Here is a 12,986-nt window from a genome sequence, read left to right on the forward strand (position 1 = left end):
GACTAAACTTCAGCATGTTTTGGCATTTTGAAACTTGAAACTTATTATTTTTGTATTTACCAGCTACTTTTTGTATTTTACCACCTACTTCATCTTACATTTAATTTGTCTGATCATATATCAAATAACCTGAAAAGTTACTTTTGCATTTAGAACATTTAGAATTAGTAAATGAAGTCTTTCAATTTGATTATGTAAAAATTTTGGCTTTTCAGGTTGAAGTTATTTTTTTACTATAGAAAAACTGTAGACTTAATAGGACGAAGTTATATTTCTTTTTGCATTTACCACCTACTTCTTGTCTTTTAGCACCTACTTATAGGTGCACACTTTGGCTATATAAAAAATCTCTTCACTTAAAAATTTCATAGTCATCCATAGACTTCTATCATATTTCTTTAAATTTATATTCATCCATAGCCTTTTAGCTATTTAAAAAGATTATGTCTGATGCTAGCGGAAGCAGGAAGCTTACAATGGATGAACTTAGCAGAAGTGGGAGAGCTTAAAGTCTGATTGGAATAGTAACATACCAATAGCTAATCTTATGCAGAAATGAGAGCAAATAAAGGCTGATTAGGAAACAAATCAGACCACAGGTTTTTGCAGACGAATCATTCCAGACTAGGCTGAACCTTGAATGTAGTTGTGAAGGTTATTCAACCTCGTTCGACAAGATTGTGCAGCAATTTGATTCTTTTATGTTTTCCATCAGGGACGACTATGTCAAGATGGAAAATAGCTTGAAAAGTCTTCCTTACCTTATGGACAGAGTAATAATTGAACAAAATCAGTTGCGTGATCAATTCAACAAGTTGAAGTACGATCTAATGAGACTTTGTTATTTTTTACCCGAGTATCCTATAATTATCTCTGATTCGGATGATGATGAGATATATCAAGAAATTGAGGAGTATTGTTCTGATGATATTGGTGATGCTTAGTTTTTTTAATCCCCTTTTATGTTGTTCTTCTGCATTTTTGTTAATGGTTTTTATGGCTTTTTTGTTTTGTGTGGGTTTTTTATCTTGTAATATGTTATATAAATGAAAATCATGTTTCATTTTTGTGTATAATATTTTTGAATTTTGAAGGTTTCATTCTCATTTTAAAGTAATAATATAGTACGTGTCAACCTAAAACTTCATGCCTTATAAGCTGAAGTTAGCATATATAAGTTAGAAACTTTAACCTTTTTGGTATGAAGTTATCATCTATAGCTTTTGACAGTCACGCTTTATACGCTAAAGTTGTTTTGCAAACCTTACCCGTTAATAGGCATATATAAGGCTGTAACTATATCTTTTAAGAGTCCGACTTATCCACGCTGAAGTTTTTTTGTTCATTTCCTAAAACTTCACATTAAACATACTGAAATTTTGTCCAGCAGTCTACAATTTTTGTAATAAGTTCAGAGAAAACATGCTGATATTTTTTAGTTAATTTTCTAGAACTTCAGACTAAAAACGCTGAAGTTTTGTCATGTAGTATGTGTAACGACCCGACCGATCGTTTTGAGCCCTAGCACATCGTTCGGCAGTTTGAGGCTCTGGGCAGCTTCACTTCAGGTATTATGACTTGTACGCGTGGTCGGAATTTAATTTCGGGAAGTTAGGAGTTGATTTGGAAAGAAAATTCTAATTTCCGAAGCCTTAAGTTGGAGTGATTGACTAAAGTGTAATTTTTGAGCAAACGACCTCGGAATCGGGATTGGAAGGTTCCAACATGTTCGCATGATGATTTTGGACTTGGGCGTATGTCCGGATCAGGTTTTGGATGACCCGGGAGCGTTTCGGCGCATATTATGTATGTTGGCAATTTGGAAGAATTTTCTAAATTTGGGTTGAAGTTCATTTCAATATTATTGATGTCTGTTTGGGATTTCGAGCATGGGAATAGCCCCGTATCGTGATTCTGGTATTGGGAGCGTGTCCAGATATGGATTTGGAGGTCCGTAGGTCATTTTGAGGTCATTTGGCAAAAGCTAGAATTTGAAGGTTTTTGAGGAGTTTGACATGGAGTGGACTTTTTGATATCGGGGTCGAATTTTGATTCTGGAAGTTGGAGTAGGTCTGTAATGTCAATTATGACTTGTGTGCAAAATTTGAGGTCAATCGGACGTGATTTGATAGGTTCCGGCATCGAATGCAGAAGTTTGAAGTTCTAAAGTTCAATAAGCTTGGAATGGGGTGCGATTCATGAATTCGACGTTGTTTGATATTATTTGAGGCCTCGAGCAAGTTCGTGTTATGTTTTTAGACTTGTGTGGGTATTTGGTTTGGAGACCCGGGGGCTCGGGTGAGTTTCATAGTGGCTTCAGAGTGTTTTGTTAAGAAGTTGGATTGCTGGTTCTGGTATGATCGCAATTGCTATGTTTTGGTTGCAAATGCGACCACCAGAATTGCGATGTTTTGGTTGCAAATGCGACCATCACATTTGCGAGGCAGTGTTCGCATTTGCGAACCTGGGCTGTTGAGGGAATGGATCGCATTTGCAACAATATGGTCGCTTTTGCGAAACCTGAATAGTTCACATTCGCCAACTCTGTATCGCATTTGCGATGAAGGCCAACTCTGTCAGGGGTCGCATTTGCGATGCTTTATTCGCATTTGCGATCCCCCCTGTCGCAAATGCGACATCTGTGACTGAAGCCAAGGGCTTTTATTCCGAGACTTGCTCATTTCCCTCATTTCCCACTTGGACTTAGGTGATTTTTGAGAGAATATTGAGAGGGGGTTCCATCATCATCAAGAGGTAAGTGATTTCTTCTAGTTGTGAGTTAAATACAAGATTTATACATGGATTAAGACATGAAAATTTGTAGAAATTTGGGATTTTGAAGAAAAACCTAGAAATTAGTATTTTTGGATTTTGACCACGAATTTGGGCATGAAATTGAGAATAAATTATATATTGGAGTTCGTAATGCTATGGGTAGTGTTTATCTTTGAAAAGTTTCGGAATCCGGGCACGTGTGCCCGGGGATTGCTTTATCGATTTTTTGAGCGGAGTTGAAAATTGTTATAAATTGATTAATTATGAGTATTAGAGTATATTTTGATTGGGTTGTATCTTATTTGACTAGTTTTGGAGCGTTGGACATCAGTTTGAGTTATTGGAAGGGCTTGGGAGCCGGTTATGGAATTTCGGAGCGAGGTAAGTCTCTTTTTTAACCTTGTAAGAGGGAATTAACCCCACAGGTGAACTAAATTATTATGTGCTTCTATTTGTGGGGACTACGCACGCACGAGGTGACGAAAGTCCGTATGTAGCTACTAGCTATGCCTATGTTCGGGTAATTTTAGGCTTACATCATGCCTTGTGAGTATTGTTATTGATTTATGTTGATTGTTTCTCTTGAGAAGGAGTGGGATTGAGTTTTCTTATTAAATATTTTGAAAGAAGTTGAAACTGAGGAAAAAATTGAGATCTTAAAAGTTTTTATTTGAATTTCGTATTTTGAAAAGAATGGAAGAATAATATAATAACTTAAGAAATCTATGTGTAATCGTGTCGCAAGTATGATCCGCGAGTGGGGTAATAGATGCATCTATGGTTCGTGTCGTTCGACCCTCGGCAGTGCACAATTTACATTTATATTGGATCGGGCCGAACGTCCTCGGTGGTATTTATGTGTGATAATAGAACAAGAAGTTCCTTTTATAATAGGTACAAATTCTTTATTTGAAAGATCATTTGTTTTAAATGAAGGAAGGGATTTGGGTTCTTAAATATGGTGATGAATTGTTCAGTTATTTCTTGTTCTGAGTTTTACTGTTATATATATCTTGCTTAATTAGACTTTCATATTATCATATTGTTGGCCCTTAGTAAGTGTCGAAGTCGACCCCTCGTCACAACTTCTTCGAGGTTAGGTGGGATACTTACTGGGTACGCGTTGATTTACGTACTCATGCTACACTTGCTGCTCATTTTTTGTGCAAGTGCATATATGTCTAGTGGCCTGGTAGGTGTAGAGGCGCGGTTATTGCGGGGATTTAAGTGAGCTATATTCCACTTTACGAGTCCGCAGCCAGCAGAGTCTCCTTCAGAGTATTTATAGTTTCCTGTCCAACTTGTGTTCCAGACAGATGTTGTATTTTATTTTATAATCCTAGTGGATGCTCATGCACTTGTGACACTGGGTTTTGGAAAATTATGGGTTGCACTGTATTGGAACTTTTAAAGATATTATTATTTATTTTTTAAACTTCATCTTTTACTATTTAATTGAAGGAAATATGATTTTAGAAATATTAGAAACGAGAACCAAATTAAGTATTTATTTTTGGCTTGCTTGACAGCGGTGTCCGGCGCCATCACGACCCCTTATGGATTTTGGGTCGTGATAACATGGTATCAAAGCACTAGGTTCACTCAGGTCTTACGAGTCATGAGCGAGTCTAGTAGAGTCTTGCGGATCAGTACGGAGACGTCTGTACTTATCTTCGATAGGCTACCGGACTATTAGGAGAACTTCCCTTCTTGATTTCTCATCGTGCGATTTGATTCCTTTGAGGCTTATGCCTTCATTCCCTTCCTATTCAGTCTTATGCGACGTGAAGCGCTTGTTACAAATTGGGAATCAAGGAATTTTAATGGTACTACAGATGTGGTGCAGGATGTTTCTCCCTGCGTATTTGTTTGGGCTACTGTCGTCGCCTCGCGAAAGGTCGTTCTGCCGTTGCAGTTCAGTGTCAGCATTACCTAAGGTTTTGAGATTTGGCATTGATTGTTATGACGATTCGTGTGTTGCTATCGCACCGTGTTTGTGTAATGGAAGGATGTTTGTCTATGCGTCGAAGCAGTGAATGACTTGGAAGGAGGTTTACTCAGTGCATGATTCAGAGATCCAATATTTTATTTTTGGCGAATGAAAGGCAATCGGACTATGAATGTTCCGGTTTGGGTTAACGGAGTAACGAGACTTAGTATTTCAAGCATAGTGGAATTTTCATCTGCGATATGGTGTCGTCGCCCTGGATTGAATGTGTTAAGTTCGCCGGTGTTATGGTCTTCATCAATTTGCCTTTGGGCAGGGTGGTGTGAAATAGTGACGGGGAAGCGGCTGTCAGAGATCGCAGTGTGCGGTGGTTTAGGACTTAATCGGTGGTCCGGGTGTTGAGGGCTTAAGGAAGATGATCTTCAAAAAATTTTAAAGTTGGTAGCGATCTGTTGGTCAGGTGCTACAGAGATGGATTTTGATTTAAGGCAACAACTGGGCAGCAAAGGATGAGGAAGAACATGTGGGAGGTGTCTTACGGTGGTTAAACTTCTAGACGGCTAGGTGTGAGAAACAGAAGTGGGGTAGTTTCTTAAAGGAGAGTGTTTTACCAAAGTGGGAGAGTGGCATAGTAGCATATGCGTTCTGTGGTAGGATGACTATACGCCTTGGGAAAAGTTAGAGTGATTTGGGATTCATGGTGGATAGTGACTAGGTTTACGAGCTTAATTTGGAATATTGGCTACTATATTTAGGAAGATTGGGTATGATAGGAAAAAGTTGCCTAATATGAAAGCAGGATACCACATGACTTTGGATTGAAATGTATTGTCGCACCTTTAGTTGATGTCCATGAGGAGTGAACGGACTTGTACAGATGGTGAATGAGCACGGGCTCAGGATGGTTTATTGGTTCTGTGGTAATTGTACTCGGTGCAGCGTTGTTGGAATATGTTGGCATGGAATTTCCACATGTGGGATATCTCCTGTGAGCAGGTTAGCAGTTGTGTGGTGTTGATGAAGCTTCTACGAAGAATTTTACTGGCTATCCAGTAAGAGGTCGAATATGTGAATGTGGCTAGTGATTCAGAATGTTCATGAAATGTTTAACATAAGGATTTCGAGGAATTTGGCGGGTTGGTTGTGCAAGATCATGTCAATAGGGGATAAGGAATCTTGGTGGGTTCCAGAGTTATGCAATGGTAGCTTCAAGCTAAGTGGGAGAGCCCCACTATCTATGATTGGATTGCGTAGTTGTCAACTTGTGCGGTTTCTGGTCATCAGTGTATTGGCGGGTTATCATAACTAAGGAAAGAGTACATCAGTAGTAATTTGAGCAAAGGATTCAAGGAATGTGTGCTATAATTGGCCTTATCGATTCATGTTCAGGTGTTGGAAAGACTCAGAGTTTATGCTTTGTGGGGATGTGATGTACAAGGAAAAGGAACTTAGTCTGTTGCTTCTTTTAGAGAGTGTTCATATTGTAGCAGAGCCTTGGAATTTGATCATAATTGGGAACAAGTCAGAGTGGGTGACTCTCAACAATGGTTCTAGTGGGTTCAAAAATTCAAAGTGCGGGCCTAAGGATTTCGAGTTCGTGGTATGGTTAAGTATCGAGTTTTGGTAGCGGAGTATGGAAAAGGGGACTTGGAATATTTTATGTTGTATATAGTCTGCGGTGCAGCATCAGAGGAACGGGAGAAAATAACTTCGGATTCATGGAAGACTTTTTAGAATAGGTGTACCAATTGAAAATGCGAATATATGTATAAGGAGGGTATGAGATGGTTCGTGGGTTTTGGAGACAACGTGGGCTCGTGATATAATGTCACTCAGTTTGAGTGCAGATTGGGTTCACGATGTTTTGAATGGAGCTATCATTATTTCTAGGGCAAGTCCCGAGTGAATTAGAAGAAGTGGCTCGGTTGGTAATGGTTGAATCAACACGGTTATGGCAGTGGCCAGTTTCTCCAGCATGAAGTTATACATGTAGTTTGTGGTTGTACACTTGGTCTTGAGCGCCACCACAACTTGGTTGATTTGGGAGGTATTCGACTCGTATGGCTTTGTTACGTAAAGGAATTTTCGGAAGAGTTATGGCAATTTAGATTACGACACGAGGTTGTATTTTCTTTGGTTTGGGAATTAGGTTGCATGTTGCATTGGTTCTTCCAAAATGAGCTAAGTAAAAGGTTTTTATATGATCAAGTGTTTATCCTATTAGTGGATCAGGGGTTATTACGGAATTCTGGTACTCTCACGTATTGGCATGTTAGGTGCAGTGAGTGGCATGGGAAATTGGAAGATGAGGATCAAGGTTGCGGTTCGGTGTTGGCAAGAATGTCACGAGCGCGGATAAGCAAGGAAGAATTCAGATGTTTAGAGTGAGCTGGTATTTCCTTTAGCATCACCTGAGATCGGTGTCCCGTGTAAAAGGCTTTTGTGTACTGATTTGCAGCTTCTTGATTTGCTTTACAACATTAGTGTGACTGGTGGTACGGATGTGCAGACTTGTTACCTGGTGCGGAAGGACGTGGGAGCGTATCCCACGGGAAGATTGTATAAGTGTGTAATTTAGTAACTTGATTGGTTAAAAATTGGAAACCAAGTTTGGGGAGTGTGGTACTATAGCTAATGTGATAATTTATGCCTGGGGGTCGCTCGGTTCATCTGGTTGTGGAATGTGGAAGTTTGTTCCGGACTTGACGGTTGTTCTTATGTGTCGTGAATAGGTCATTGTGGGCCCTTGAGAGGCTACTTAGTCAAGCATGGTATGATCAGAATCGGTTTGAGGTCCGTGGATGGATCTAAATGAGAATGTGGGCTCTATATTAGGCCGGATGTGCTCATCTCAGCATAGCATTGTTTTCGGGAGGGTCTTCGGGCCTTGGATGTTATTCCTGTCTTCAGCTATCCCGTGCAATCTATATTATACCAATTGGGTTGTGAAGTGGTTTGATTATTCACACTCGTATTGAGATCCCATATGGTTTGTGGTATTATGTGAGCAGGATGGCTCTCGAGATACATGTCATATATCGCACCTTAGTGGTGCTTGAGTTTTGTAGCACGTGACGCTACCCGTCTCCCCAGGATTTGTATTATGCACTTGGCGTGCTTATGGTCGATATTCAGGCATTTCGTGTGTATGAGCGTTACAACTTGATGTGAGTCTTGTTTAGATTATCATGGTTGGGTCGGGTTGCACGCCGCAACGGTATCATGTGTGGATCGGGTTGCACGCCGCAACAGTGTGTTATTAAGTATAGTTTCCCATATTTATTATTGCGTGTTTTGCTTCTCATTTCTCGAGGAAGGTTCATAACATCCTTTCGGTTGTTTAATTAGCTACGTGGGTTGAGTAATTATTTCCAGAGTTCGTTTTTCATTATGCGCCACATTCGAGTTTGTGGATTGTTGGCACATTGTGGTATCTTATGAGACTTTTGGCAGTGTCTGAGGTGGCTTATTTCCTAAGCAGCTTGTACTGGGTGAGACGAGATTATTGGACCTGGGATCAGTATGATTGGATTTATATGAAGCATATTAAGGAGTAAATATTGCTATTCAGTCCAGAATGAGGTAGTGGTCCTTGTCGGGAGGAGAGACTCTATAAATAGTGTTTCGACGGGTGGTTATGAGTTCTACACATCTTCTCTGTCGTGGCAATATTGCAAGAGTTGGAACAGGATTTATATGAGTCATGAGGTGTGCTGTGAGCATCAGATTCGTAGGTTTTCGGCTGTTGTTATCAGGGGATGTTATTATGGTCATGTAAATTATGCTGTCACGAGCCAAAATCACACCTGTCATGATGGTGCCTATCTTAATTCTAGGCAAGCCGACAACCTCCATAAACCACAATTTCTTTTAAATGCGGAAAATATAATAATTAATTTCAGAGAAAACCCCACACATACTGATATAAATACACTCCCAACACCTGGTGTCACTGAGTACATGAGCATCTATACATTACAAGTATGGAAAACGTGGTCTTTAATAATTTGAGACCAAATATAATAAACAAAAGGATAGGGAAGGAGAGACAAGGTCTACAAAACATGGAAGCTACCTCTGCATCTCCAAAAAATTGACTGTGTAAAATAATCAACACCCACTGTATCCGGGATTACCTAGATCTGCACACAAAGTGCAGGGTGTAGTATGAGTACAACCAACTCAGTAAGTAACAATAATAAATAAAGAACTGAAAGTAGTGACGAGCTTCTCAGCTAAGTCCAAATACAGTACTTTCCAATATAAAAGAGTAGGCATGCTCTCAAGTTCAACATTTAAGATTTCACTAAAATTTCATATCAAGTTTAACCGAAACAGAAAATAATGTTTTTCCGAAATTTCCAAAAATAGTGATATATGACAGCTGAAATGCAGCAAATAATGAAATCAATGCATCCTCTCAGAGTAACAGTCACTCAGTCCTCCCATTCACTCCAACCTCATAGTCACTCTTTCATCAGTCTCTCGGCACTCGGAACTCGCACTCAGTAGGTACCTGCGCTCACTGGGGGTGTGTACAGACTCCGGAGGGGCTCCTTCAGCCCAAGCGCTATATCAAGCCAATCATGGCATAAATCAATGAAATACGTTGCGGCGTGCAGCCCGATCCATAAATATCCTCACACTCAGGCCCTCGGCCTCACTCAGTCATCAACCTCTCCAGTCTCTCGAGCTCTCAAAAATCATGATAAGCAGCCCAACAATAATGATATAATGCATCACTAATGAATAGGAGAGACTAAGGTAAAAATGTGCAAATAAAACTATGACTGAGTGCAAAACAGCAATTTAGAAAATAATTTCACAAGTACACGAACTTTGTGGGTCCCAACAGTGTAAACATATGTTTTAAACATGATTCATAGATCAATTTCTCTAATACGGGAAAAAATGTACGGATATCAACTGATTTTTCAACTACACAGTTCCATGGAATTGACCTAGTCATAATTCCTACGGTGCACGCCCACACGCCGGTCACCTAGCATGTGCGTCACCTCAAAAGCAATCACATAATACATATTCTGGGGTTTCATACCCTGAGGACCAAATTTAGAACTGTTACTTACCTTAAACCGTGTAATTCTTTATTATGCAATGTCTTTGCCTCGTGAATTGGCCTCCAAACGCCTCGAATCTAGCCACAAATAATTCGATTTACTCAATAAAATTTATTGAAATTAATTCCATAAGAAAATATTAATTTTCCATCAAAATCCGAAATTTAGCTCAAAAATCGCATTTGGGGCACACATCTCGAAACCAGACAAAAGTTACAAAATTCGGACTCCCATTCAACCACGAGATTAACCATACCAATTTTACCAAAATCCGACCTCAACTCAACCTCCAAATCTTCAAATCTTATTTTCAAATCCCTAAGTTCAAATCCCCGATTTACACCTCAAAAACATATAATCTAGTCGGATTATTCGATGATAATTCGATATGTAGTAGAAATGATCACAAGTGACTTACCTCAAGATTTTCCATGAAAACCTCGCTCAAAATCGCCCAGCCCGAGCTTGAAATGCCCAAAAATGGCAAAAGATCGGAACCCCTCTATTTTTGTACTGCCCAGGGGTTTTCGCTTTTGCAGGATTTTGTGTGCATCTGCAGACACGCTTCTGCGAGGAGCTGTCCGCTTTTGCGAAGCTGCTTCGCCAAGCGCCCTTGCGCTTCTGAGATCTAATGCCCGTAGGTGCGGGGCAGCTTCTACGGCTACCTGCCGCTTCTGCGATCGAAGCCCTAGCCACGCCTGGACGCATCTGCGATGGAAGGCTCACTTTTTTGAGCTCGCACATGCGATGGAAATTCCGCAGGTGCGATTACATCAGATGGCAGAAACCTTCAGATTTTCTTCTAAGTCCGAATTTGATCTGTTAACCCTCTGAAACTCACCCGAGGCCCCTGGGACCTCAACCAAATATACCAACAAGTCCTAAAACACCTTACGAACTTATTCGAACCATCAAATTACCTCAAACAACGCTAATACCACGAATCATACCCCAATTCAAGCCTAATGAACTTTGAAATTTCAAGTTTTTACAAACGACGCCGGAACCTATCAAATCAAGTCCGATTGACCTTAAATTTTGCACACAAGTCATAAATGACATAACGAACCTATTAAAATTTTCAGAATCGGATTTTGACCCCGATATCAAAAAGTCAACCCTCGGTCAAACTTTCCAAAAATTTGACTTTCGCCATTTCAAGCCTAATTCCACTACGGTCCTCCAAATAATTTTTCGGATATGCTCCTAAGTCCAAAATCACCATACAGAACTATTGGAATCATAAGAATTAAATCCTGAGGTCATTTACACATAAGTCAAAATCTGGTCAATGTTTCCAACTTAAATTTTCAATTATGAGACTTAGTGTCTCATTTCACTCCGAAAATCTTCCGGACCCGAACCAACTAACTTGGTAAGTCATAAAACAACTGTAAAGCATAAATTGAGCAGTAAATGGGGGAACGAGGTTATAATACTCAAAACGACTGGCCGGGTAGTTATATTCTCCCCCTCTTAAACAAACGTTCGTCCTCGAACGAGTTTAGAATCATACATGGAGTCTCAAATAGGTGTGGATATTTTCTTTGCATCTCCTGCTCAATCTCCCAAGTAGCTTCTCCGACTGGTTGGCCTCTCCATTGTACCTTCACTGATGCTATGTTCTTTGACCTCAGCTTTTGAACCTGCCGGTCTAAAATAGCCACCGGCTCCACATCATAAGTCAAATTACCGTCCAACTACACTTTATTGAAATCCAAAATATGAGACGGATTCCCGACATACTTTTAGAGCATGGATACATAGAACACTGGATGAACACCTAATAGACTAGGTGGCAAAGCAAGTTCATAAGCCACCTCCCCAATCTTCTTAAGTATCTCAAAAGGCCCAATATACTGAGGGCTCAACTTGCCCTTCTTCCCGAACTTCAACACACCCTTTATTTGTGAAATCTTGAGAAGAACCTTCTCCCCAACCATGTAAGCAACATCACGGACCTTCCTGTCAGCATAAATCTTCTATAACTTTAACCTTCTCCAAAGCATCCTGAACCAAGTTAGTACCCAATAACCTAGCCTCACCCGGCTCGAACCAACCAACCGGAGACTGACATTATCTCCCATATAATGCCTCATACGGAACCATCTGATTAATCGATGGGTAGTTGTTATTGTAAGCAAACTCCGCGAGTGGAAGAAATTTATCTCAAGAACCTCCAAAATCAATGACACAAGCACGTAGCATATCCTCCAATATCTGAATAGTGAGCTCGGAATGTCCATCTGTCTGAGGGTGAAATGTTGTACTCAACTGAACCTGTGTGCCCAATTCTCGCTGCACAGCTCTCCAAAACTGTGATGTAAACTGCATGCCCCGATCTGAAATGATGGACACTGGCATACCGTGTAGGCAAACAATCTTGCGAATATAAATCTCAGCCAACCACTCCGAATAATAATTAGTACCAATTGGAATAAAATGCACGGATTTGGTCAACCGATCCACAATCACCCAAACCGCATCAAACTTCCTCAATGTACGTGGGAGACCAACTACAAAGTCCATGGTAATGCGCTCCCATTTCCACTCCGGAATTTTAAGTCTCTGAAGTAATCCTCCCGGTCTCTGATGCTCTTACTTTACCTGTTGGAAAATTAAACACCGAGCTACAAACCTAACTATATCTTTCTTCATTCGCCTCTACCAATAATGCTGCCTCAAATCCTGATACATCTTCGCGGGACCTGGATGAATGGAGTACGACGAACTGTGAGCTTCCTCGAGAATCAACTCACGCAAACCATCTACATTAGGCACACATAGCCTACCCTTCATCCGTAATACACCGTCATCTCCAATAGTGACTTCCTTGGCATCACCATGCTGAACCATGTCCTTAAGGACAAGCAGATGAGGATCATCATACTGGCACTCTCTGATGCGATCATATAAAGAAGACCGAGAAACCACACAGGCCAAAACTTGATTCTGCTCGGAAACATCCAATCTAACAAACTGGTTGGCCAAGTCCTGAAAATCCAAGGCTAAAGGCCTCTTTGTTACTGGTAAGTATGCTAAGCTGCCCAAACTCTCCGCCTTACGACTCAAGGCATCGACCACCACATTAGCCTTTCCGGGATGATAGAAAATGGTGATATCATAATCCTTAAGCAACTCCAACCACCTTCGCTGCCGCAAATTAAGATCCTTCTATTTAA

Source organism: Nicotiana tabacum, chromosome 22 (genome assembly GCF_000715075.1).
Source record: "Nicotiana tabacum cultivar K326 chromosome 22, ASM71507v2, whole genome shotgun sequence".
NCBI lineage: Eukaryota > Viridiplantae > Streptophyta > Magnoliopsida > Solanales > Solanaceae > Nicotiana > Nicotiana tabacum.